The sequence below is a fragment of the Fukomys damarensis genome, unplaced genomic scaffold (genome assembly GCF_012274545.1).
Source record: "Fukomys damarensis isolate Sample0158 unplaced genomic scaffold, DMR_v1.0_HiC HiC_scaffold_3, whole genome shotgun sequence".
Classification (NCBI taxonomy): domain Eukaryota; kingdom Metazoa; phylum Chordata; class Mammalia; order Rodentia; family Bathyergidae; genus Fukomys; species Fukomys damarensis.
Window position 1 is genome coordinate 1,522,272 of NW_022900915.1, and position 27,296 is coordinate 1,549,567.

The 27,296-nt window shown below is 37.7% G+C and overlaps 1 long non-coding RNA gene across 4 annotated transcripts; it reads right to left on the minus strand.

The window, feature by feature from the left end:
- LOC104864334 lies at positions 1–26,489 on the minus strand. Of its 4 annotated transcripts, XR_780858.2 has the most exons (6): positions 26,364–26,489; positions 13,729–13,841; positions 7,189–7,314; positions 4,996–5,060; positions 2,676–2,889; positions 1–1,157 (listed from the first exon to the last, which is right to left on the minus strand). It is a non-coding gene; the product is annotated as an uncharacterized LOC104864334 (long non-coding RNA). The 4 variants fall into 4 exon arrangements; XR_780860.2 differs by lacking the exon at positions 2,676–2,889; XR_780859.2 differs by lacking the exon at positions 1–1,157 and having other exon boundaries at positions 1,667–2,833.
- Positions 26,490–27,296: the final 807 nt, after the last annotated feature.

Genomic DNA, 27,296 nt, shown 5'->3' on the forward strand with positions numbered 1-27,296 from the left:
CAGTGTGATAAATATTTTAATAGTAACAATAACAATTGATGGCAGATTGGATAAGGAGAGAAGGGTAAAGAATGGCTACCAGACATTCGAGCAAATAGGGATTTATTCATTTGTGTCTGAACACAGATCCAGTTCTCAGCCAAGATATAAAATTTTGTTGGCTATAGAATTTTAAATGTATATTTTAACTAACTGATGTATAACAAAGGAATACAAATCATTTTCTTTACTCATTCGTTAACAAAACCAGCTAGAAGCAATGGAATGTTAGGAATTTGCATTTTTATTTTGGTTAACATCTGATTTGGAAAAGCTTGTCTACAAGCTCTGTAATGTAGATGCACAGAAACCAGTTTATGGTATATACGTGTGTGACAGTAGACGCCGGGTTGCATTGGCACTGAACGTTTAGATCTTGAGCTGGACTTTCATGTCTATCAAAACCAATGTCTAGTGCTCACTGTGGAGCACTCTCAAAATACCAGTTTTACGGAACGTGTCATAATACCAGACTCTCAAAGAGTAATTGGCTATGTAAAAAGAGTTTGAAAGTGGTTTCTTATAGCAGAAGAGGAAGGATTTCTTTCATTTTAACACAAGTTTATAATTTAATCATTTTATGTCAGTAATTTTACACAGTGCCTGAAGAAAAGCTGATGATGAGCAGGAAATATTAACAAAACTTAAGTTTCAAATGATTATGCTTAAGCTTTGACATTTTTCAGAATCATCCAGGCTCTTAGTGGTTCCATTTTCTCCGAAATGAATGGCCACCTGTGAGCAGCCTCCTCAGTCTGACCAGAGGCTACAATAGTCCACTTTCTCACCTCCCGTACGGGACATCATCTCTACAAAGGCCTAATCTGCAAAGCCCCTTCTCCTTTCCCGCCCTTTTGCTTTGGAATCTTGGTTCAAGACCCTGGAGTTTCTTTTCCTCCACGCCATTCTCCCTGGTAGTTTGGAACTCGCCCTCACTGAGACTTTGGTTGGTAAAGAATCAAACTCCTCCAAACAGACACACACACGCACACACCATGTCTGCATTCCTGCTCCCCGACCACTTCTCTCTCTTCAGCCAACTTTCTTGAACAGGAAATCTAAACAGTTGCTCTCTTTCTTCATTTTTTCATTGGTATCAAATTTTCACTGGAAAAATACTGAAAAAAATTAAAAATTTATGATATCTCACACACAAAAACTGTGTTAATAAGGGAACGTTTCTCCTCTCCGTCCACACCTGTCAGTTTCCTCCTGGAAGACCCTGCAAGGCTTCCTGCCTGGCAAGATGGCCACCCTTCCTCCCGGATCTGCTCTTCCGTTATTCAGAGGAATTTCACAAGCAGACTAGGAAAAATAATCACAATAGTTTTCCATTTTATTTTTCTCTTGTGTCATGAAAAGTTCTACGCTTCCATCTTTGTATGTTCTCAATAGAGAAGACAGGAAATTTACTTTTCAGTGTCCTAAATGTGAGAGGAGACACTGACCTTCAATGTCATCATGCTGGTCTTCGGTATAAGGAAATGGGGCACCAACCAGATTGAATTAGAGAGCTCAGTCATAAGCACCCTCTCATTTGGCTGTTCTCACTCATTAGGGTTTTTGTTTCCATTAAGTTTATTGGTACTTTTTAGGTATATGGTACACTTATCATTGGATTTTGTGCCTTTACATGATGTGTCTTTGTTCTTATTTTTTCCCCATTCCCCTGCCCTTCCTTTGTTAGATTTTTCATACAATTTAATGAGAGAAATCACATCAGCAAAGAAATGAGAAACATGATAATATCCAATAATCACTTTCTATTAAGTAAAATGGAAAAGCCTCTCTAAATATGTCCACTGGTGTTCTGAACCTTTTATTCACTGACCTATAAAAAGAATCTATTATTCAACTTGGGGACCTCCTCAGGAGATGGATGGGTTTTAGCCAACAAACATGTCTGATTTCTAACAATTTTTCCATTTTTTTGCTATATGTATATACCTACAAGTAGCACAGGACACAAAATTTGAATTTCAAATGAGGTGAAATGGGATAGCATTTACCATCCCAACTTTGGCTTCCAAAGTTGTTGGGCACAGGGCCTTGGAGACCATGCAGTGGGCATATTACTGAGGCAGTTCGGGCCTTTGAATGTTACAGGGCAAGGAAAGGAGGAAGGAAAAATTGGACAGGACAGCAGAATCAAGGAGGTTGTTGTGCTTATGTTTTATGATCGGAGGGAGTCTGCTGTGTTTCTGTTTTGTTTTGTTTTTCTTTTTTTACTGAGGGAAGAATCTCAGTGATGAGTAGGTGTGGGCCTAGGTATGAGAAGTGTCTTAGTTGCTTTCTTGTTGCTGGGACAAAATACCTGACACAAGTTTAAAAAGGAAAGGTTTACTTTAGTTCAGTTTGTAGAGGTTTCAGCCCACAGTTAACTGGTTCCAAGGCAGGATTACATCACAGAAGGGAAGGCCAGAGGAGACCCTTCATGGGGTGGCAGGTGGGGAACAGTCTTTCTGCTCTCTCTTTATTCCATCCAGGCTATAAGCCCATTAGCTGATGTCACCCACACCCAAGGTGGATCTTCCTTCTTCAGTAAATCCATTATCCACACCCAGAACCACGCTAAACCAATCAGTGGACTAATGCAGTGTCACCCACCCATGATCCAGACACCTCTTTATCTTTACCTTTCTCTCCTTATCCAGTCTGCCGTCAATTCTTGGTTGTTATTAAAATGTCTGTCACACAGCCCCACTCAGTCGTTTATTGTCAGTGTCACTTCCTAAAAGCACGGTGTTCGGGTTCTTGCAACAGCCTTCAACAATGTTTACATGGTGGCACGTGCCTGTAGAGGAGGTTACTGCACCGGGAGGATCGCTTGAGCCAGGAGTTAGAGATCAGCTGGGGCAACATAGCAAGACTTCATCTCAAAACCAAACAAAGAATCTGTTTCTCAAAATGTGAGCCATCCCTTCCAGCACTGTCACTGTCACTTTGGGGCAAAGACCCAGCAATCAGTGTTTAATGAATACTCCAGGTAGTTGCGATGCTTGCTAAAATTTGATAACTTCATCTAGAATGACTGTATTTTAGCTACTTGAATGTCTTTATTGAAATCTAGAGCTTCTAGGTCTCTTACATTAGTCAGGGTGTCTAACAGGCAGCAATCACGATGTTGACTGAGATAAGATCATCCTACGGCCTGATTAGGGAAAGATACACTTTTAAACTAGCACCGTTCTTTAAAGAATTTAGTTTCATTTGACCCAGCCATCCCTCTGCTGGCTATCTTTCCAAAAGAATTAAAAAGAATCATATCACAATGATATATGCGCACCTGTGTTTATAGCGGCACAGTTTGTAATAGCTAAAACTTGGAAACAGCCCATTTGCCCATCAGTTGGAAACTGGATAAAGATGTGGTTTTTCTATAAAATGGAATACTACTCAGCCATAAAGAGTGAGAAATTAGATTCATTCATAGGAAAATGGATACATTTTGAGGATATACTCCTAAGTAAAATAAGTCACATATGTAAATACCAAATAGTTTCTCCAGTGTGAAAAACTATAATAGTACACAAGATCCTAATGAGATAATTGACAATGTGAAATAGGGAGAAAACGGCTAAAGGTGTAGGGAAAGAGGGAAGGGTAGGGGAAAGGAAATAAGGGAAAAGAAAAAATATGAGAAAGTGAAAAAATGGAAACAAAGTGTTTGTACATGGGGAGGGGAGGAGGGAATGAAGGGAGGGCAGGGACAAGGGGGAAAAAAATGAGAACCAAGACCTGTCATGTAGAGGTACAGGATCCCAATGATGAACGTAACTGGACTGTGTACCTAAAATGTACCAATAAACTCAATAAAAAAAAGTTCAGTTTCTTATGAGCTGTGGAATCTAAGAAAAAAAAAGGACTCATAGCAAAACAGTCAGAATGGTTTGTAACCTAGTCATGGAACAGGCGTCCCAAGTTTTTGAGGTATTACTTTGATTATAAGCACGTCATACTGTCAGCCCACCGTCGGGGCAGGGATTTACGCACAGGCGTGCTGGCAAAAGGCAGGGTCTGAGTGTCATATCAAAGGCGACCTCCACATATGAGCAGACACTGGACAGAAGGGAGGCCGAGAGGACAGGACAAGGTCAAAGCTTAGAGAAATGGAGGCCAAATATAAACCTTTTGCATAGGACAAATAATCGTGATAGAAAAATGATGACAAGACTCAGGGACGAGGCCAAGATAAGGGATAAAAATGTGCCCCAAATCTGAAATAGTATGGTTTTGAGTACTTTTCAGTTGCCTTCACGAATGGCAATGTTTGGATCCATCCTATGAACCTGAAAGTACGGGAGTACCTCCTTGTCTGAGGGTAACGGATGCTAGGGGAAAAAAGCCACTTATGTAAATCTGAATAAAATGTAAATCATTATTTTATAGTAAATAGGGACTTTGGTGAGCCTTTAAAAAAACCAGTTTTTAAAATAATTTTATTTTTAGCATGTATAAGTTATAACTTGAAGTACCTATAAATCAGAGTTGTGTTTTTTTTGTAGTAATACCATACAAAACTGTATGGGGTAAAATATGATATTTTTACCTGGTTTTACAAGTTTCTTATAAAATAAGTCAGTTTTATAAAGTTGTTGAAGTTATTTTAATCCTGATTTTCATTTAAACTTCTTTGTTTTATTTTTTTGAGACAGGGTCTCACTATGTAGTTGAGACTGACCTGGAACTCACTATGTAGCCCAGGCTGGTCTCGACCTCACAGCAATCCTCCTGCCTCAGCCTCCTGCGTGCTGGGATTACAAACATGTGCCACCATGCCCGGCCTTAAACTTCATTTGTAGTGTGAATTCCTGAGTATTGTTTTGGGGATGGCTGAATGTGCTTTTACTAGACCTCCCCTGCCTACCAATAACAACTCTGGCACTGAAATAAGAAAAAAGCAGAAAGTCAGCGAGGGGCCAATGCTTGGAAGAAGGGGTGGCCGGGATAACTTACCCATTTTCGTGGCTTGAAGCCTGCTTTTATCATTGAAGCCTCATGGAAAAGAACAATTTTGCAATCTATGAAGGGAGCAGATAAAATGGGACTGTATCAGAGAAAACAGAAAAAAGAACTGATTGACATAAGTGTGTTACAGTGGAAATACCATTTTGTGTCACTCACATGGTTGAGGTGGATAATAAAAAATTGGATTGTTATTACATTTAAATATAATACATTGATCTGTTTCATTGTACTATATATATATCCTCTAATTTATAATAAAACATAAAAATGTATGTAACATTCTATAAATAATGGATCCAGCAATGTTTAGTAAAATTTTTTTAAAAATCCTGTTGATTTTATAGCATCTGCCCCCTAGAATCTCTATGTTAACTGTGTCTCTGAAGCTTGTAACTTTCCCATTAAGTAAGTGACACCTGTAGCCCAGTTAGGCCGTGACAGGTAGTTAACTTGTGCATGGTTTCCAGGAGCAAACTTCACTTAAATTGCAGTGGTGCCCAAACTCCTCTTCATTTAACTTTCAGCAAGTTGAATGCACCATCATCATCATCGTCTTCCCTCCAAGGTGCCTTTTTCTTCAGTTTAAAAATGCCTTGAGACCCTAATGTGAGGCTTTTACCGAACTCACAAAAGCACGTGAGTGAACTAGTCCGTCCTGTTAGGTGAGCTTCCGTTTCCTTTTGGCTATAATAAAATTTGTGTAAAAATAGGACTCCAAGTCCATTCTTGAAGGACTGGAATTTAAGGACTTATTACAAAGAATATAATAAAGCTTTGTCTTATAATGGTCCATTTTCATGAAGTATTTATAAATTGACTAGGAAAATAAATTTTTTATTAAGCTTGGCCACAAAAGGAATTTTTTAATTTGCATTTTTATCTTACCACACATTGTAGCGCATGCAGTTTCCTCTCGTCTGGAGGAGTAGGTGTGTGTGTAATGCAGCTTGTTTCATTTAATTCTCTTCCCTTCCCCACTGCCCTCCGTCCCCCTACTCTGAACCCCTCATCTCATTTACTCTCTCTGCCCTTCTAAGCTCATGTTATGACATACAATGTTCATACGCATCATGGATATTTTGTACTTACCGTGGGTATTTACTTCCCCATGACTCCTGTAGCGGGGCTGGCAGACATCAAATACTTTCCACAGTTTTTAAATCTTGCCTTGAACGCAAAACATTCTCTCTCAAGTAAAGAAGGCCAAATTTTATGCGGAATGAAAGTTCTATAAATTTCCCAAATTGTATTACATTTTTATAATGTAAATAAGTAATGTAAGCCTTCCATCCCCTAGTATGAAGATTTTTAGGACAATTACTAAGAATGAAGTATTTGAATTGATGGTATATCACAGCAGTGTGACAACACCCCCAGTCCAGGTATCCTTCAAGTTCGTGGTTGCAATTAATCAAATAGTCTGTAATTCATACCAACATTGCCTGCAACTTGTGCAATAAACCCCTTGTTACTGGAATCTGAGAGTCCCAGGAAGTTCCAGTCAATACCTAACTTCTCTGGGTGCCTCTGCTACTTGGGGTTTATCTTTTTATTTGTTAACCCAAAGAGCGATATATCCAATGACAGAAATCCAGTAGAACAGATGGTTATATAATGAACAGAAAGGCAGCTTCTGATCAGTATTTTGCACATCCTGGATAAAAATGTTCTATGCTTGGATAAATATATGCACACATATGACCTATTTCGTATAACAGATTGCCATATAAATACAAATACACTGCATGTGCTGTTTTGTACCTGGCCTTTTAATTTAAAAATCGATCCTATAAATCATTCAGTATTAACATCTATATTACTTACCGGCAAATACATTTATTGGAAAAGTTCCTAGAATTGGAATTGCTGGTTCAAAGAGCATGTGCTTTGATTTATTTGGAATATATTTTAATAGGAGTGAGACAGGTGTCTAAGATGAGCCATTTCTAGATGGATGCTAATTTCTGCTAGTTCTTTTTCCTGTTTATTTCATTAGTCTTATAGAAAAGCTGTTTTTCTTTGACCTTTATCTGCTTTTGAAAAGTATGCTTCCTAGTGTAGTTTTTCTGTCAAAGAACTTGAAGTTTTGTTTTTTCTTGAAGTACAGTAAAACCTTGGATCGGAAGTAACTTGTTCTGCAAGCGTTCCTCAAGATGATCAAACGTTTCTCATACATTTTACCTTGATAAACAAGTGATGTCTGGCATTTTGAGGCGTGTGTGACTCCAGATTTCACACAATCTCAACCTTGCGGGTTTGTGGGTGATCTTCTCCCAACAGCAAGAGCAGTTATGGAAGAGATGCCATCTGCAGAGAAGGAAGAGAGAAAGGTAGACGGGCCCCTCTCTTCAGATGAGGTTAGACAGATATATAAAATGGGGGAACCGGCAAAGTTTGTAGAAAAGCACCCGCTAAATGAAGCTGTAGTTCTGCAGATGATGAATTTGTTTAACAACAGTGCAGGGTCATCAAGCCTTTTCTATGTCTTTATCTTCTGCCTGTAACACTCGTTTGGTTTAAGAATTAGGATGATCTCATCTTGAGACTCTTGACCTAATTATATTTGTAAACCCTACCCCTTTTAAATGAGATCACATTCACAGGTTCTGGAGCCATTATTCAACCCACCACACTCACAAAAACACATACTGGGTAACATTTGAATATAAATACCCATCCACCAGTAATAAGATGGCACACAGAAAGGCAGTACACTGGCATTTATGGGACATGATCAGGAAGGTAGCTGGAATTTCACCTATTTCTTGTCCACTGAGCTCAAATGTGACAATGACCTGGTTTTTAGCACACACTAGATTTTTCAATAAAAAAATTTGCAAATTTTGCAATTGTACCTAAGGTCATTTCATTTCATAAGCAAGGAGTAATAGTTATAGTTTAGGGGATGCTCAAGTTTTTTCAATGAAGAACAAAAGAGGTTAGGAAGCCTGCCTGGATTCATATAAAGGTGATGGGTAGAACTACATTTTTCATACCTAGGTCTTTTTACCTCCAGAGCCAACCTCAAATGCAAGAGTGGCACTTACATTCCAAGGCTCCTTTGGATAGCAGTTACTTACATTATAACCTGGGTTTATGAAGCCATTATGTGCAAGTTTAATAGAAACTCAATTAGCAATATCTATGGGGTCACCTGACTCCTCAAAATAGGAGAGAATCAAATTATCTAAGGGATCAATTACTTGGTTAAAGGAGTTTGCAAAACTATTTTTACTAATGTAACTTTTCTCATTTTCTGGTTGAAAAGGGTTGCTTGTCAATTAAATTTTCAGTGGTTGTACATATTACACAATTCCAGTATGTTGCAGAGCATTAGAAATAACCTTGCTCAGTTGAAAAGGCATAGGAGAAAAGACAGGGAAGAACAATGCTGAAAACAGTAAATTAGAAACAGAGGAAAGAAAACATTTAAATTATGCTACACTGCCAAAAGCCAGAAAACATTTCACTTCCCTTGCATGAAACTGGTCTGACCTTAAAGTTCCGAAATAACAGGAAATAGTTATTTCCCTGGTAAGTGTACTGCATTTTAGGTTAGTAGCTAAGCAGAAAGCATAGCATGAATAAATATAGTTGGAAATTGTTAGGGACGATTTCTATGAAGAATGTGTGTGAAGCAGTGATATAAATGTAGGAGCTTACAGCAAAATGAAATTCATAATACAAAGGTCAAGCCTGCCTAAGAGAGACTTTAGGTAAACAGTTGGGTTGAAAAACCGATTCGCATTTTGTTTGAATAGTTGGTAACGTATGGCGGCTGAGGCCGTGGGTTTCAGTTCAGTGGATCGTATAGAATTACCCTGTGCTTGATTCAGCGGAAGCGTGTCTGACTTCTGTAGGACAATGAAAAATGACTGAATTCCCTCTTCCTGAATCTGAAGTTAATGACTAAAAACATTATCAACGAGGTGGGTTGTCAAAAAAATAGTGTAGGTACTTTATCTAGAAATGGTATTTTTAAAAATAAACACGGGTTTTTATGGGATAGTTTAGGGAGCGAGATTTATGCAGCTTTGAATTTAGGCACAGGTTGGCTAAAATTAACTGGGGAAAAAGAATCAGTGATGCTTACTTTTTAAATCTTCTGCATGAGTCTCCTGAAATTGAAGTGCTACATTTCACAACAGGGCTTACTTTTAACTGAGAAGACTGGCTGTGGTTACAGAATTGTAGGATCTGAAGACCCTTAAATGTCTAAACTGGTGCATGGCCATCAAAGTAGTCTTCACCTTTGGGCTTATTTACTTAGTTCATAAATTGTTTATTAATTTGGAATTTATTGAATTCATACATTTTTCAAACACCTAAAATAGATGCTAGCCACTTTTTAGGACATAGTGATTCAGAGGAATAGTTTCTACCTTCAAGGCTGTTTAGAGATGTGGGTGTGGAGAAACAACTGTGTATGCCGGTTACAACTCTGAGGGCTTGGGGCGCACAGTTGGGATTGAGACCAATTGCTATCACCCAGCCCTATCAGTCAGGGGGAGGAGAATTAGAAAAAGCATCTAGGAGGAGGTACAGTTTGAGGAGGAAAGCTACTTCATCTTTAGGCCTGTTTCTTTGTTTTTAAAATACTGAGCAGCTACCACCTGTTCTTCACAATGTATTGTAGCAATCGTGTGAAGAAAGCCCAGAATTTGGCGGTACTCGTGTTTTTTTTTTTGGCACCAGAGGTCGAACTTGAGTCTTTGTGCTTGTGAGGCAGGCGGGAGCACCACTGAGATAAATCCCTGGCCCCTCCGTGTTTTTATTATGGTCATTGTAGATGATTTTTGTTCTTCTTCTAGCCTGAAATACATGAATTCAAAAACCTGAATAGGAAAACAAACAACTATATACACCAATTTAATTCTTAGGCCAGCTACTAAAATGGTCAGTGCAACTTATCAAGCACTTAGAATATGGAAGAGGCATATATTAGTTTTCTACTACTGCTGTAAAATATTACTACAAAATTTATGGCATAAAGCAACACAGGTTTATTATTTTACATTTTTATTATAGGTCAGAAGCCTGAAATCAGTTTTAAGGCTAAAGTCAAGAGTCAGCAGGGCTGGCTGGTTTCTTCTGGAGGCTTTGAGGAAAATCTGATCCTTATTTTTCCCAGTTTTTGGAGGCAGTCCACATTCATTGGCTCATCATGGTGTTATTCTAATGTCTGCTTCCATGATCACAGCAATTTTTCCTCCTTCCAGTCTCCTTTTCTTTTTTTAATAAGGACACTTGTGATTATGTTGGCCTACCTGGATAATTCTCATTAATCCTGTCTCAAGACGCTTGACTTAATCATGTCTGAAGATCCCCAGAGTCATATAAAATAATATTTGTGGATTCTGGGGACTAGGATGTGAACATCTTTGGGCTACCAGTCAGCTCAATGGTGCTGCCACCTGCCTGTCATGAGCAAGGTCCCAAGTTCGATCTGCAGTATATATATGGCCTCAATATGCATCTATTTAGCTATAATTGTCTCTAGTTTCTCATTCTTTATTGCTGAGTGGTACTATTTTATATTAAGAAAAAAAAAACATGTTTTCTCTATCCATTTTCCACTGATGGGCAATTGGGCTGCTTCCAAGTTTTGCTAGCACAAATTATGCTGCTATGAACATGGGTGCACATGTATCGCAGTGGTATGATTCTTTTAATTCTTTGGGGAAAGATACCCAGCAGGGAAATAACTGGATCAGATGGAACCTCCAATTCTAGTTCTCCATACTGATTTCCACAGTGGTTGCCCCAGTCTGCACTCCCACCAGCAGTGGAGCAGGGCTCCTCTTTCCCCACAGCCCCCAGCATTTGCTATTGGTTGATTTCATGATAGCAGCCATTCTTTCTGGGGTGAGGTGGAATCTCAGTGTTGTTTTCATTTGCATCTCTGAAATGACCAGTGATGTTGAACATTCTTTCATGTTTATGTGCTATTTCTTTGTCTGAGAAATGTCTGTTCATTTCAGATGCCCATTTTTGGATCGGATCTTTAAATTTGGGAGGTCTGATTTTTTAAAAGTTCTTTATATATTCTAGATAGTAGACCTTTGTCCCAGGAAGAGCTGGTGAAAAAATTTTCCCACATTGTGGATTATCTCTTCATACTGTTGGTGGTTTCTCTTGATGTACAGAAGCTTTTTAATAAGACATCCCACTTGTTGATTGTGCTAGGCAACTGAGGTTTTGTTCATAAAATCTTTTCCTTGACCAATGTCTTCAAGAGTTCGCCCTAAACTCTTTCAGCCTGTTTAGTGTTTTTGCTTTAATATTTAGTAAAAGGTGAAAGATTTATGCGATCTGAAGAGAAACCAGAGTATTGCTTTAATATTTAGATCTTTAAACTATTTTGATTTTGGTTTAGTGCATGGTGAGAGAAATAGGTCATTTTAATTTTAGAGAAAATATATTTTGAAGATAACCATCATAAACATGTTACAATAACATATTTAGAATTCAGCCTTTTGATGATAACCAATGTAAACATTTTTAACAACATATTTAACAAGGCATATCTTTTTATAAGGCTATGAAAATAATTTGGGCGGCTCCCACTAGTGAACAAAGATCAGAATAAATTTTCTGAGCAGCTGCATCTTTATTTACCAACAGGAGTGTATCCAAATTTAAAGTTTATATTTAATTATCTTTTAAGTTTTTTATTTAATCCTATAAAGCCAGGTTGTAGAAATCAACAACCCATTTGCATTTGAAGTCATTTGGATCAAAAACATAACTGGACATTTTTTGAACATTTAGAGAGACATTGGACAAACACTTTTGAACATTTAGAGAGACAAACACGTAAGACAATTTAAACTAGCATGCACTCAGATGGTTTTGGCCAATTGAATTATAAAATCTTTTCGTTATAACTAGTCAAAATTTTTGTAGGTCAAAATTAACAGAGATCTCTTGTAGAATTAGGGTTAAAGGAATGAAAGCTCTTTTTGACTGTAAATGTAAACCTTTTATAACAAACTTGAAACCAACAAGCAAACTATTTTATAAATAAATAATTTCCACACACCTTCTCTATATACTTAGGCCTTCTGGTCTTGTATATCTTTCTTTACCTGTTTTTAACAAGACAAACATACAAGAAGCTTTCATGTCAAAAGTATAAGTTTTACTTATAGCTTTCCTAATATTTTTCTATCTCATTTACTATTAACCTTCTATAACAAACTTTAGCTTAAAATATCCTTTTTGTTTTCAGATTGTTACATCTTAAAATTTGACTGGCTGCCAACAGAACAGTATTAACCTTGAATTTTTAGAAAAGAACCAGTTAACCCTATAATCGCAGTTTAAGAATTTGTAATGCACAAGAAGTGTTACCAAAACTAAATAGTTTTCACTAGCAGCTGACTGTCACAGAGCAGAAGTTTGAGCAACTCTTAGGCTGGGTTGTTTTGAAATCTTTCTTAATTATGTGGAGGCCAAAGTCAGCTGTAGTCTGACGGACCTCCTGGAAATGATTTCAAGTCAAGGTGAGGGGGTAGATGAGCTCCTTTTCATCCTGTCAGAAAATTCAGAATAAGCGAACAAACAAGGGAACAAAAGAGGCCAAATAAGATATAGGACCAAGGCATACGAAAACCAAACTGAAAGAAGAACCAGAGGTCTCACTAGTGGTTTCCTCTAGATTTTATTTTTTTGAAAACCAAAAGGACAGTGTCCTGACCAAGGGGGTTTGGGACGTCTCCCAGCCCCTGTGGCACAGAGTCCATTAGCATGTCTGCCTGGATCTCTGGGCCTTCAAAATGATCTGGATCACAAGTTACCAATTAATAATTGTCAGACATTAACAGGAAGAGAAAGACACAGTAAAAAAAAAAAAAAAAAAAAAAAAAAAAGGAACAAGTACTCACCGATTGGTTTGTAAAGTTTAAGGGCTCAACACATTAGGGGTCTTTTAGGGGCAGTGTTGATCTCTAGCAAGCATCTCATAATTAGCATTTAACCCTCTCTGTGTCCCATTTTTGTTTTTGTTTTTTTGACATTGTTTTCCAAATTAAAACTTTCACAAAAGTAACCCCCCCCAGGCAAGCTTTAGCTATTTGTTTTCAATCAAAAGGAGGTAAAGCATCAGTTGTCAGATAATCAAGCATTGCTAAAGTAAAAGGGGCTGTTGGTCTATATTGGGTGCAAGCCATTTTCAATTCTTTTAATTGTTTTGATGAACGAGGTTTTCCTGAGCATCTCGAGTGTCAAAGACTGGGCAGATAAGGGAAAATCCAGATAAATCTTTCTCAATATTTAAAGCTTGTTGTGACCCTAGTTGCACAGAGGACAAAAGAGGTTGAGAATTGATCCTAACAGGTTTTTTAACTTTTAAGGGGCCCTGAAGCTACAGCAACCAAAGAGGACTCTTTTTTTTTTTTTTTTTTTAATGTCTGGGATCCAAACTATCTCTGATGAGAGTCCACAAACTAAAAGTATCCATGGGTACCTTGCTAGGTCTGTGTGCAGCATAATAATCCTGTAGTTGTTTTCCTGCCTTACTACAAGTATCTAAGTTTACAGTGCCTTCTTCAGGGAACCAGGGACAAATTATTTCTACAAATTCTAAAAAATTAAACAATTGCTGTTGCCCTACTCTAGCACCACCGACACGCAATAAATCTTTAAGCATATGTACAAAAAGCACGCAACTATTGCCGGCTCCCATTTTTAATATTTACAAGAAAATTCACTGCTTCTTACCTTTTCGTTGAGGCCTCGTTCTCTCTGCGGTGTCCTTCACTGAATCCCTCGATACTCAGGCCCCACGTTCGGGCGCCACTTGTGGTGGTCCAGCCGTCACAACACGAATATGCCTGAGTTGGGGAGTGAGGATTGAGAAAGGAAAGAACACTCAAGCTTGAGTGGAGACCAAGAGAAGTCTGATTTATTTCACAGAAACAGCTCCTTTTGTAGGTTCACATCAACAGGAAGCACCTGACTCCTACAAATAACATCAGACCTTTAACAGGAAGCACCTGAATCCTACAGATAACGTCAGATCTTTGGCTAGCTCTTTGAGTTCCTCCCATCACAGGGTCAAAAAACAAGTTTAACATGTGGAGTCCTTAAAAAGGAACAAATGTTAACAAATGCTAATTAGGAACATCCTGACCACACATTGTGTCAATGCTTTGGTTATAAAGAAAGAAGTTATCTTTCAAATGTCAAATGCCAGTGGGCCATGACTGGCTCCCACAGGATTTGTCCTGCCCTTCTTTTTCTAGAAGCTTGAAGTTCAGCATCAGGTTGTTTAATTGAGCTAAGTTTGTTTTCCTATTATGAGTATTCACTGTTATGAATTCCCTTCATAAGACTGCTTTCATTTTGTCCCATAGATTGTGATATGTTGTATTGTTGTTGTCAATTGTAGAAATTGTCTGATGTCTTCTTTAAGTTCCTCTGTGACCCATTGGTTCTTCAGAGGTGTGTTGTTCAATTTCCATGTGTTTATGGAATTCTTGCCATTTCTTTTGCTATTAATCTCAAATTTCATCACAGGACGGTCTGATAATATACAGGGATCACTTCAATTTCTTTGCACTTTCTTAAACATGTTGTGTGAGTGAGTGTGTGGTCTATTTTGGAGAACAACCCTTGTGCAGCTGAAAAGAATGTGTTCTGATATTGTGGGGTGTAAATATCTGTGAAGTTCACTTGTTCAAGTGTTTGATTTAGTTAGCATATTTCATTCTTTATTTTTTGTGTAGTTGATATATCTAATTGTGACAGTGGGGTATTGAGATCCCCCACTACTATTTGATTTTTTTTTCTTGGTACAGGGGATTGAACTTGGGTCCTTGTGCTTGCAAGGCCCACTATTATTGTATTAGTGCTTATTTGATTTTTTTTCATGTCTGTTAGTATTTGTTTTATATAGTTGGGCACACTTGTATTTGATACATATATATTCATGATTGTCAACTCTTCCTCTTGGATTGTCCCCTTTACAAAGATGTAGTGTTCTTCTTTGTCTCTCTTAATCAGCATTGGTTTGAAATCCTCTTGAGCTGGAAAGAGGACAGCTACTCATGTTTTTTGGGGAGGTTTCTGTTGCATGGAATATTGGTTTCTACCCTTTAACTTTCAGTCTATGAGTTTCTTTTTGAATTAAGCATGTTTCTTGTATACAGCATATTGTTGGACCTTGCTTCTTGACCCATTCTGCCAGTCTGTTTCTTTTGATTGGTGAATTGAGACAATTAATATTGATAGTTATGACTGATATGTATTGACTTATCCTTGTCATGATCTTTTTCTTTTTGTTGGATTCTCCCCCTTGTATTTAATTTCTTGTCATGCCTGATGGATTCCTTCTGCTGTGCTTTCTTGGCTTGTGATCCTTATTGTGTTTTCCTAGATATTATTTAAAATTTTTTGGAATGCTGGTTTGGTATTCATGACCTTCCTAAGGTTGCTCTTTGTCATAAAAATATCTTATTACTCCATTGATTTTTAAAGATGGCTGTGCAGGATACACCAATCTGTGTTGGAGGTTGTTTTCCTTTAGAGCTTAAAATACCTCATTCCATGCTCTTCGTGCCTTGTGGGTTTGTGCTGAGAAGTCTTCTGTGATTCTGAAGGGCTTTCCTTTGTAAGTGGTTTGTTTCTTTTCTCTAACTGCTTATAGAATTTTGTTCTTCTGTTGGGTTTCTGGAATCTTAACTATTATATGCCTATGTGTGGATTTTTTTAATCACAGCTAGTTGGAGTCCTACATACCTCACTTATCTGTATGTCAAGTTCTTTCCCCGTATTTGGGAAGTTTTCTGTCATTACTTTTGTGAACATTTTTTTTTTTTTAATGTTGTCTGCTCTCTCCTGTTTCTTCATTGACTCCAATCAGTCTTAAGTTATTCTTTGCATCATCTAGCAGCTGCTGGAGTGATTTCTCATGGTTCCTTACTGCTTTTAAGAAATTTTTATTTTCCTAGTCATTAATTTTAATCTTATCTTCTATATCTGCAATCCTGTCCTCAAACTGGCTCATTCTACTGTGTAAACTTTCAATGGAGTTTTAAATCTGGAAATCTGTTTGCATCTGTTTTACGGTTTCCATTTGTTTCCTATGTTGGGATTCCATCATGTTCCTCAGCTTCTCTAGTTTTTTAAATCTGTGTTCACTTTAGATGTATTAATCATGTCTTTCACTATGGGCAAAATCTCTGCTGTTATCTGGGAAGTTACTTCTGATTTCATTTTTTCCAGATCCTCTTTTGTTGCCAGTTCAAGGAGTCCAAGGTCATTGAGTATCAGATTGTCCCATCTTCTTTCCCTTTGGGGTTGCCTTAGGTGATCTGGAATTCTGGTTTTGAGACTTGTTTATGTGTCTTCTTATTTCAGCATATGCAGCCTTCCATGCCTTTGTTGAGGCAACTTTTTTCTCACCCAGTGGTGAGCCACTGAGTGGCCTTTTCTCTGCTGCTCACCAGTACACCAATTCCTGGGTTCAGAATGGTGGCCTTCTGGATCTCTGAGCTGACCTGTTTTCTGGTGGCCTCTGGCCAGGGCCTGTGCACACATGGGATGGTATCTAGGTGTGCCTCTCACTGGGGCTCCTAAGTAGCTGTTGTCTCAAAGGGCCTTTGGCTGGGGGCTGTGCTCCCCTGTTCCTGTTGTCTGAGCAGGCTTCTTGCTAGGGTGTCTATGCACTTACCAGTGATATTGGGGTGAGCCTCTGGCTGTTGCTTGTGAGCCTGTGTACCTCTTTTTCAATTGGGCTCTTGGCAGTGGCCTGTGTGCCCAAGTCTCTGGGGTCAGGGTGGGGCCTGGCTGGGAATGACCTTCAGCTGCACCACTCTGGTCCACAGCTGTTCCCTGGGAGCTGCGTGCACTTAAGGATGCTATGGGGAGGGCCTCTGGCTGAAACTTGTGTACCTGTGTAGCTCTTTTCTGGTCAGGGCTGCCTGACTAAGACTGACACTTGCTCAAGACTCTGGGGCTGCGGCTGAGCCCTAGCTGGGCTCTATCTGCCTGCAGCTCCACCTCTCTGGTCCACCTGTACTATCATCTTTTTTTTTTCTTTTAAATTGAATTTATTGGTACATTTTAGGTAGACAGTACAGTTACATTCATTACTGGGATCTTGTACCTTTACATTCCAGGTCTTGGTTCTCATTTTTTCCCCTTGTCCCCACCCTCCCTTCACTCCCTCCTCCTCCTTCAAACACTTTAATTCCATTTGTATATTTTCTCATATTTTTTCCTTTTCCCTTATTCCCCTTTCCCTATCCTTCTCACTGTCCTTACACCTTTGGTCCTTTTCTTCCTATTTCACATTGCTAATTGTCCCATTAGGATCTTGAGTACTATTTTAGTTTTTCACACCAAAGAAACTATTCAGTATTTGCATATGTGTGACTTATTTATTTCACTTAGTATATCCTCAAGATGTACCCATATATCTATAAGTGAACGTACTTTCGCATTCTTTATGGCTTAGTAGTATTCCATTTTATAGAAAAACCACATCTTCTTTGTCCAGTTTCCAACTGATGGGCAAATGGGCTGTTTCCAAGTTTTAGCTATTACAAACTGTGCCGCTATAAACATGGGTGCACATATATCACTGTGGTATGATTCTTTTAATTCTTTTGGAAAGATACCCAACAGAGGGATGGCTGGGTCAAATGGAACCTCTAATCCTAGTTCTTTGAGGTATCTCCATATTGACTTCCACAGTGGTTGCACCAGTCTGCACTCCCACCAACAATGGAGAAGGGTTCCTTTCTCCCCACAACCATGCCAACATTTGTTATTGTGTGATTTCTTGATAGCAGCCATTCTTTGTGGGGTGAGGTGAAATCTCAGTTGTGTTTTCATCTGCATCTCCCAAATGACCAGTGATGTGGAGCACTTTTTCATATATTTACTTGCTGCTTTTATTTCTTTGTCTGAGAAATGTCTGTTCATTTCAGATGCCCATTTTAGAATTAGGTCTTTATATTTTGGGGGGCTGGTTGTTTTGAGTTCTTTATATATTTTAAATAATATTCCTTTGTCTGAGGAGCAGCTGTAAAAAATTTTCCCCACATTGTAGGTTGTCTCTTAGTTTGGTTGATGGTTTCTTTTGCAGTGCAGAAGCTTTTTAATAAGATGAGATACCAGTTGTTGATTCTTTCTGCTAGTTCCCGTGCTACTGAGGATTTGTTCATAAAGTCTTTTCCTATGCCAATGTCTCTTTCAGAGTGCTGCCTAACTTATCTTCCAGCAAGTTTAGTGTTTTTGTTTTTAAATTTAGATCTTTAATCCACTTGGATTTTAATTTAGTGCATGGTGACAGATAAGGGTCTAGTTTTAATCTTTTGCAGGCTGAGATCCAGTTTTTCCAACACCAGTTATTAAAGAGGCTATCTTTCCTCCAGTGGGGACTATCAGCTCCTTTGTCAAAGATGAGGTAACTGAGTGCATCTGGAGTTGTTTTTGAGTCTTCCAATCTGTTCCACTGATCCTCAGGTCTGTTTCTTTGCCAGTACCATACTGTTTTTTATGACAGTGGCTTTGTAGTATAGTTTCAGAGTGGGAATTGTTATACCTGCTGCCATGTGTCTGTTGCCTAGGATGGCTTTTGCTATTCTAGGTCTCCTATGGTTCCAAATGAATTTTTGGATTCTTCTTTCTAGTTCTGTGAAGTATAGTTTTGGAATTTCAAGTGGTATTGCATTGAATCTGTATAGCAATTTTGGTACTATGGCCATTTTCACTATGTTGATTCTTCCTACCCAGGAGCAGGGGATATCTTTCCATTTTCTTATATCCTCTTTGATCTCTTTTTTCAGAGTGCTGTAGTTTTCAGTGTAGAGGTCTTTTGCTTTTTTTGTTAGATTGATTCCCAGATACTTCATTATTTTTTGGGTGCTATTGTGAAAGGAATTGTTTCCCTAATTTCTTTCTCAGTGAGTCTGTTATTTGTGTACAAGAAGGCTATTGATTTTTGGGTGTTGACCTTGTATTCTGCTACTCTGCTAAAAGTGTCAATTAAGTCGAGAAGTCTTTTGGTGAAGTTTTTTGGGTCTTCAATGTACAGCATCATATCATCAGCAAATAATGACAGTTTCAATTCTTCCTTTCCTATCTTTGTTGCTTTAATTTCTTTCTTTTGTCTAATTGCTGTGGCTCATGTTTCCAGAACTATATCAAAGAGGAGTGGTGATAGTGAGCATCCTTGTCTTGTTCCTGATTTTAACGTGAAGGTTTTCAGTTTTTAGCCATTTAATATGGTGTTGGCTGTTGGTTTTTCATAGATAGCCTTTATTAAGTTGAGACATAGACCATCTATTCCAATTTTTTGTGTACTATCATCTTTAACAGAAATTCAGACTATTGATGCTTTCATAGGCTATGAAGAAGAAAAATTATAAAACTCCTATACTTCCTTTTTAATGAGTGACAGTTTTATTTTTTATGTTTTAAAGCCCATAAGATAGAACTACTGTATATGGTCAGTAGCTCTGATTTATAATGTAAGGAAGGATTCTGAGACAAGAAAGAGGAAATTAATACAGGTTATATAGTACAAGGTAATGGATTTTGGACTGGAAGGCAGGAAGGCTGGCCTCTACTTTTGTTCTAATCTTAGCTTTGGGATTTTTAGAAAAATCAATTTACTTAAGTCACTCATTTACCAAAATGCAGTTGTTCTTATAGTATAAGGTCATAGAAGTTTACCCTTAGGATTTGTTAAAAATTTAGATTTCTGGGCCCCTTTCCTTTGAAATTCTAATTTAGTAGATCCATGAAATACAAGAATCTGAATTTTAAAATAAATACACCCCAGATGGTTTTGTTGCAGGTGGCCTGTTGACTGAACTTTGATACTTAATACCACTGGGAACTTCAGAACTTGTCCTTCCAAAATTCCATTAATTATGAAATGCATATTTAAAATGTTTGTTCATGTAGCAGTGATTAGCTGTTCAATTTCCTTCATCATTTAGAATGTCTTTGAGAATAAACATCCTAACTTGGACTCAACACTTTTGCACCTGATGCTATGTAAGTGAAGGAAAAATTAGTTTCTCATGAACATCATTAAAATCTGTTGATTAAAATGAATTACATATTTTTTGGAGATTCTCACCTCTGTATCATATTTTCTTCTCTGTGATAAAAATGGAAACAAGTTTAAAGTACAATTAATCATAGGGCTATGATGTCCAGTCTTTACTAAGTTGAAAACCTGTACCTCCCATTGTGTAATATGTGAAATATTGGGCTGACTGCCAGGGAAACCATTTTTTCATCCTTGAAAGGATGAGGTGGTTCTAAGCAATGAACCATGAAAATTATTAAAACAATTTGTTCATGTAGGGTGCTGAGACTAGTAAATAAAACTATTTTTAATATCAGATAATAGAGTCAAATGAGATAATGCTAAATAGTCTAAAGTCAGGGTCACCAACACATAGCATTACAGCTTGCAAAGGAAATGTGTGATTTATTAATAAGATACTATAGGAATACTCCATTACAGTTTTCTTGTTACCATTTTTATTTTCTTTAGCTTTTGGGGGCCCCACTTTTAGCACAAGGAATATACAAAAACAGATCACAGACTATATTTGATTCACGTTTATGAGGAAAATATATGTCAAATGAGTAAGTTTCATTCCAGGTTTTAAACTTGCTAATTCAGTTGACAACTCAATTTATTTTTGCGAGTGCAACTCTGTGTATAGCCACTGGATGGCAGCATTTACTATGTGCTAACGCTGAACTTCATTTCTCCTCCCCCTAGGTTGTTCAGCCTCGTTTAACATTGGTGGTGGAAAAGATTGATAGCAATGCAAATGTATTTATAACCACGAGAGATAGTCACCTTCCACCCCAATTAGCCTTTGCATTGATTTACTGAGGAAAAACATCTATTACTGAAAAAGTCTTACAGATTAGTGTTGCGTTACTTTGTTACAGTTGAAATATCTGCAAGAAAAGTGATCTCACTTTAATCTAACAAAAAATGTAGTTTCCCAATAATTAAAAAAATAAAAAGATACACCATTGAGAATGCAACTCTGGTTCAGAATACTGTACCACAGTTTTTTTTTAACCCTTAAAGCTATATACTTAGTTATTTGAATATTTTTTAATAATGAGCTTGTGTCACTTTTTAGATCTTTAAAAAGAGATTTATTCATGAGCTGTTGATTGGATAAAGCCATTGATCTACAAAAAGTCCCATTTTCAATAGCTTTGTGAGAATATAATTATGATCTGAACTAAATTATGGTTTTTTTAATATGAAAAAGCTACTGCCTCTTGAAATACATTTGTGCACCCTCAAAAGAAAGGAGCTACAGCTGAGATATTTCCTGTAGAGAAAAACCTGCCAGTAATGATTCTATAAACATTTTGGCAACCACTTTCTAAAGGAGAGAGTTCCTGTTTGAGATTTACATGGAGCACAAATTGGTAGAGATTTACAGGGCAGTTACAATTGAGTGCTTTTGGTTTGAAAGGGGGAATGGGTATTTTGTTTGAGTTTTTTAAACCAGCTCCTTTTCTCCCCTGCCCCCTTATTTCTCTTTAAAAGCAACAGCATTTGGGAAAGTTTGGTGGCTTTTTGTTTTCTGAGCAGTTACTGGAGAAGATTCCCTGTAATTCACCGCCCTTTCAATTTGTATGTCAGAGCAAAGTTAAGGTGTCCAGCAGCTGTGTGCTACAGCAGGCTCTGCTCGGTCTACCAGGGCTCCACAGATGGGCAGAAAGGAACACGGGAAGTCGTGGACTGAGAGTTTACATACGGATGTGTGGGTGTACACAAATATTCGGGGAGGCGATTCCAGTACTGCTATTTTCACAGACTCAACTCTATTTTCCTGTGCTCTTTGTATGTTTACTGAGATACATTTGTACATTTTCTTCTGTTTATTGGAGCCTTCTGGGCCCACGTGAAGACACTTCTGTTCCCTAGGGATTCTTCCTATAGCTCATCTCAGGCCAGTTTAAAAGATATTTTTATAACAAAAGTAACCCAAGATTACTGTAGAAATCTTAGGAAATATGCATGAGTGAAAAGTACATAAAAGCACATCTTACCATGCCGTTATTTATTACTCTTCTGGTTTTATGTGTGTGTATACATATACACACTCATGTATATTACAAAGATGAGATCATACATTTGCTTCATATTAGTATTTCCAATTCGCTATTGTTACACAATTCATTTATGTTTCTGTTCTTAACACAAGCTCACTCATGTCTCTCATTATGAGACTACTACCTGGTTTGGCCATTTAGAAAACCAACCTTTAAATGATATCCCTGTAGTCAGCCACTCAGTCTGGTTGTAAACATACAGGATCCTAAAGAGGACCCAACTCCAGATGGCCTGATAGTAAGAGGGGATACTTTCAAAATTGTATGGGAAGTTTAAAGATAGACTTGACAGGTATAATTGCGGATAGGTTCAGTCTCAGATGAAATCAATGTGGAAAAGAAAAAGGGAAATAACAGCTCAGCTCTGACAGTTTTTTTTTCAATCTGCAGCATTTGCTGTCTGTAAAATTCTGTTAAATTCTAGCCAGCAGTTTAGGAAGGAAAAGCTTAAGCGAATGTACAAAAGTGGGGCTGGCTGGTTTTTTTTTTTTTTTTTGAAGTGCTTTGTTTTCAATTTGTTTTATGGTCTGTAATAACAAGTGCCCATAGCAAAATGCAGTACCCTTTACTGGTGATGAAAGGCACTGTGAACTTCTTACACACAAATGCCAACTGGAGGACAGAACTGCCTCAAAACAACACTCTCCCCAATCACAGGTGCTCAGTAGTGTGTGCATTGTGCACACACTTGTCCCTTAGTGCCTACAGCCCCACGCGTGTTGATGTTTCCAGTTAGCGCAGTCCAAGCAAAGTGGGGCCACGGAGGCTGGTTCATGTACTCGGCCTCCCAGTGTGCAGTGTCCCAGCACAGGTACTTAGTCTGAATGGAAGCCTGCCTACTCCTTTATCCTCAGCAGTGTCTCCTTTAAGGCAGAACAAAAAGATCTCAGAGAAAAGAAGGAAGCTAGTGGCTTAGTCTGAGGGTAGGGGTAGAGAAAACACGGAAGTGGTCAAGGGCTCTGATGCACCGTAGCTTCTTGGGAATCTCCCTAAATTTTAAAGCAACCTTAGTGTCTGTCAAGTTTATCAGTGGATGAGCCTGGTACGTTAAAGCCCTTTGTGAGGTTTGTAACAGCTGAGTCTTGGGCCAGGTTTGTTTTCTTTTATGTGTTGTTTGCCCTTTGCCCTGGTCGGACCCATGTGAAACTTTTATCTTCTGAGTAAAGAATTACCCAGAGAGTTGAAATTGGCGTTGATTTTTAATTTATAAAGAAGTTATTACAAATATATATCAATATTAATTAAAACAATTTCATAGCCTGCTACATGTAGAAAATGAAATTTCATGATTGCATTTAGCATGTGGGCAGTAGCACTAGTTTCAGTGTTTAAGGTTCACTGATGATTAGGCTCTGAGTTTAAATTAAATAGTGTTACATTTTTCCTGTTTCCTAGACTGCACATGTGATCAATAGGAAATGTTTGCACGCATTAGCATTACCTAGCAAAAGAAATGCTGATGCCCATTTCCTTTTTTTCCCTTCTTCCCTGCTCTGCATTTTCTGCACTTGCACAGATAACGTGGAGGTGGACATGTCACTGTGTTGACCATGAGATCCATGACATCAATAATTAGCAATATGAATAATAACATGCAAATGCAACTTAGCTTTGATTTACAAAAGTGACATAAATTTAAAAAGCCAGCTCTCGCTTGTTATACTAAGACAATACTCTTCTCAGATTTACGTCTCCCTCATTAAAGCTACTTTGTAAGATTCTTCCACTGAACTCTTTTCCCTCTTCCTTTCCCCACTTCTTATCCTCCCTTCGTCACTATTGTTTATACTGTTTGTAATTTGGGGGAATTTTCTTCTTCTCTTGCATGTTTCAGTAAAGAAAGAACAAGAAAGAAAAAGAAAGAAAGAAAGAAAGAGGCAGCTCATTCTCAGACTGTCGCCAGTGATCCAAGTGACTTCTAGTGCTTACTGAGTCCTTTTTAGATGGCCATTGTCCAGGCCATATCTTCATCTGCAAAAGGAGGGCAATGGACTTTTAATGTACACGATCATGTTAATGCTAAATCCTGTGGTTTTGCTTAGTTTCATTGTCCTTATAAAACATTTTCCGAAATAGTTCCCTCAGCTTTCTTTCCTCTATTTCTTTAAATAAGGGAAAGGAAAGAAAAGAAAGATGGAAGGTAGAAAGAAAGGAAGATAAAAAGAAACCACCTAGTAAATGGTGAGTATATTTATCAATAAAAGTAGCAATGATGTTTTTGTTTTCTTAGGGAGCAAATATTTATATGAGAGAGAATTTTTTCTTTTATAACATGGTGACTGCTGGAATATACATGTTGCATGGGGAACTCAGGTACAATGAGTGTTAGTTTCTTTTCTGCTGCTATAACAAAATAAGTGAGGCTGGGTAATATACAAAGATAAGAAGTTTAGCTTATAGTTTTGGAGGCTGAAAGTCCAAGATCAGGTGGCCCCATTTTTAAAAGTTTCTGGTGAGAACCACTTTGTGCCATGTGGCAGATGGCATTGGGACAGAAATACCTGAGAGGGAGAGGCCACATGGAGAAGCAGAGAGCCAGAGGCATCCGGGGGCCGAGCTTGCTCTTTTTTTAACAGCCTATTGTGAAAATGAGCTCGTCTCACAAGATCTGTATTAGCTCCTTCTGAGGGCGATGCCACAGTGATAGAATTCCCTGTACTGCTGTAAAGCCCACAGCTTAAGTTTTCACCCCCTCTCAGCTGTCATCCTGGGATCCAAGACTGAACCACATGAAACTTGGGGGACATGCCCAGACCAAATCAAGCCATGGCACGTGGTTTGTCCCTCATATCAGTGCATGTCAAAAAATAATATGATTTAGGAGACAAGCAGGTTTGGGAGCCCTAGATCAGTGCTGGTGAATGCTTTAGAGCTTTCACTGATACGAACGGCTTGCTGTGTGGCATGTGTGGCATAGGTTTTACCACTGCTGGGCTAGATAAATGAAAATATTGGTCATAATAGGAGAGAACCCATTGAGCTTGAGCTTTATCTAGAGGTAAGTACTATTCGATCTACCTAAATAGAATGAAAACCTTTCTAATACAAAATAGCTTGAATCCTTGGAAAACGTATAACAAATCTATTTAAACACATAACTGAGCTCTAAGGAAGTAAAGACAATCAGCCCTAATCCAAAATGGAGGTGAATGGAGATGCTGAAAACCAGAGAAAGATGTACACACTGATGTTGTGAGTGCCCTAGAGATGGTCTTATTACCCAAAGTACATGTTCTTAATAGTAAAGCAAAGCAAACAAGCAAAAGAAACAGTATATGCAAGTTGAAAAACTTGAACTCAGATATGCTAAAATTTTATCTCTCAAAGTTTATACCTTGGGTACACCAGCACAAATTACAATACGTGTTTTTTCCTCATTGAGTTTATTGGTACATTTTAGGTATGCAACAGTTATATAGTTGAAAAACTTGAACTCAGATATGCTAAAATTTTATCTCTCAAAGTTTATACCTTGGGTACACCAGCACAAATTACAATACGTGTTTTTTCCTCATTGAGTTTATTGGTACATTTTAGGTATGCAGTACAGTTATATTCATCATTGATATCTTGTACCTTTACATGACAGGTCTTGGTTCTCATTTTTTCCCCTTGTCCCTGCCCTCCCTTCACCCCTCTTCCCCTCCCCCTTTACAAACAAATTGCAATACATTTAAGGGAGTTTAAATTACATAGAGTGTGCTCTCTAACCCCTAAAGAATAAAGTAGAAATAAACCACATAGAGATAATAGAACATTCTTTAAACATTTGGAAACTATGATTTTTCTAAATAATACATGGCCCAAAGAAACAGTCTAAAAAAATACATTGAACTGAATGAAAACAAAAGTACAACATAACAAAATTTGAGGGTTACAGCTAAGCCAGTGTTGAGAATGAAACTTACAGCTCTATTTCATACACCAGAAAACAGAAAGAGTTTCAAATCAATAATCTAAGCTCTCATGTGAAAAGCTAGGAAAAGAAGAGCAAAATGAACCCAAATCAAGCGGAAGGAAGAAGTACAACTAAGAGCAGAAATCAATGAAATTAAAAACAGAAAAACAATAGAAGAAAAATCAGTGAAATAAACACCTAGTTTCTTGATGAGATCAATAAAATCGATAGACTTCTAAGCAAGACTGACTGTATTAATCAAGATTCTGTGGAGAAATGGAAGCATTGAAATGGATATGGAGAAAAATAAATTAATTTATTAATAAACCCAAAGACTTACGGAGGCTGGCAACTCCAAATTTTGCAGAACACGTGAAAGACCTGTGGACGAGCCAATGTTGCAGTTACAGTCTGAAGGTGTCTCCAGGCAGAATTCCCTGTTTTAGTCCAGTCATTTTTGTTCCGTCCAGACCTCTATCCAATTGGGCAAAGTACACAAATGTTGTGAAGTACAATCCAGTCCATTCAAGCCCACCAGTTTAAATGTTAACTGCATTCCAAAACATCGCACAGAAATATCCAGCACAATGTTTGACCAGACATCGGGCACCATGGCCCAGCCAAGTTGACACATAATATTAATCATCATGTTGACCAAGGAAAACAAGAGAATAATACAAATGATAATAATTAGGAACAAAACAAAGGATGTCACTACAGACTCTCTATTAAAAAGAAATAAGCTTTAGCTCTCAAACCAGGTGGTTTCACTGGTGAATTTACCAAACATTTAAAGAATAGTTGAAATTAATTCTACACAGTCTGCTTCAGAAAATAGCAGAAAATGAACATTTCCCAATTCATTTAATGTAGCTGGTATTATCCAATATAAAAACCAGACAAAAACAAAACTTCTGAACAGTATCCTACATAAACAAGTTGTAAAAATTCTTAACAAAATATTAGTAAATGTAAGTACAGCACTATATAAAAATAATTATATACTTTGACAAATTAAATATGTTTCAGGGATGTAAGGCAATTTCAGTATTTGAAAATGAATCTGTGTAATGCAGCATACTAGCAGATTAAAAAAGAAAAGTCACATGATTGCATCAGTATAGCAAAGCATTTCAAAAAATTCAAAATTTATTTATGATTAAAACAGAGAAAAATAAATGAATTTTCTTAATTTGAAGAACATCTGTAAAAACATCAGAGCTAATGTTATTTTTCATGATAAAACACTATGTACTCTCACTTTAAATCAGTA